Source organism: Terrapene carolina, unplaced genomic scaffold (assembly GCF_002925995.2).
Source record: "Terrapene carolina triunguis isolate 2854851 unplaced genomic scaffold, T_m_triunguis-2.0 Scaffold16782, whole genome shotgun sequence".
Classification (NCBI taxonomy): Eukaryota; Metazoa; Chordata; order Testudines; family Emydidae; genus Terrapene; species Terrapene triunguis.
Genome location: NW_020681133.1, coordinates 439 through 1,522, shown reverse-complemented (window position 1 = coordinate 1,522; position 1,084 = coordinate 439). Strand labels below are relative to the sequence as shown.

General features: G+C 51.1%; 1 non-coding gene across 1 annotated transcript; it reads left to right on the top strand.

Annotated features, from left to right (window-relative positions):
- Positions 1–405: 405 nt before the first annotated feature.
- TRNAR-UCG lies at positions 406–478 on the top strand. The gene has a single exon. It is a non-coding gene; the product is annotated as a tRNA-Arg (tRNA).
- The last annotated feature ends 606 nt before the right edge of the window (positions 479–1,084 follow it).

Here is a 1,084-nt window from a genome sequence, read left to right as displayed (position 1 = left end):
CCATTGGTCTCCGCCTCCCTCTCTCACCCCCAAGCCCCCTATGGGTCTCTCCCCTCCCCCGGACCCCCCATAGTTCTCAGCCTCCGGGGGTGGCTCCCCCCGGCCCCCTCACCCGCTGGTTCCGCCGCTCGGGGGCTGCTCGGCTCGGCCCGGCCCGGCCCGGCGGGGGGACAGTTGCTGCTGGCCGCGTTGCGAGCGGGGTCTCGAGGCTGCAACCGAGATCGGATGACCCTGGCCGGGCAGGGGGCGGTGCCCGAGGGGACCAGCCCACACCGCTGGGCGCTCTTTCCGGGTTTCCGGCTCGCTCTCTCCTCCCCCGGGGCCTCGGGGTAGATGGAACCAGCCGCACCAGCCAGGCCGCTTTCTCAGCTTCCTATGGCTGTCTTTAGAGCTGTAGTGGAGGGTGGCCGCGTGGCCTAATGGATAAGGCGTCTGACTTCGGATCAGAAGATTGCAGGTTCGAGTCCTGCCGCGGTCGCAAGTTGAGGGTCCAAGTGGGCTGAAGTAATTTTTTTATAAATATATTTATAAAACCCCTATTTTAAAGTGGCAGAAAAAGGAAAGAATTCCAGAGCAATGTCCACAGGGCAAATCTCAGAACGGAGGAGTGAACACGAACCCAGCGCTGATGCAAAAATCACCTAGCCAGTGATAGCAATTAATGTTTACATTTATTTTTATTTCATATTAAAGAGCTATAATTGTATATGTATTTGTTTTCAAAACGTTTCAGATTATTTTGGAACCATCTGGGTGAAATTGCAATAATAGTAATAATGAATTAATAATTGTAGCTAATAAGATCCTGGAGAGTGTATCCCAAAACACAGAAGAATATTCCGTAATGCAGGGGTAGGCAACCTATGGCACGCGTGCCGAAGGCAGCACGCAAGCTGATTTTCAGTGGCCCTCACACTGCCCGGGTCCTGGCCACTGGTCCGGGGGGCTCTGCATTTTAATTTAATTTTAAATGAAGCTTCTTAAACATTTTAAAAACCTTATTTACTTTACATACAACAATAGTTTAGTTATATATCATAGACTTATAGAAAGAGACCTTCTAAGGACGTTAAAATGTATTACT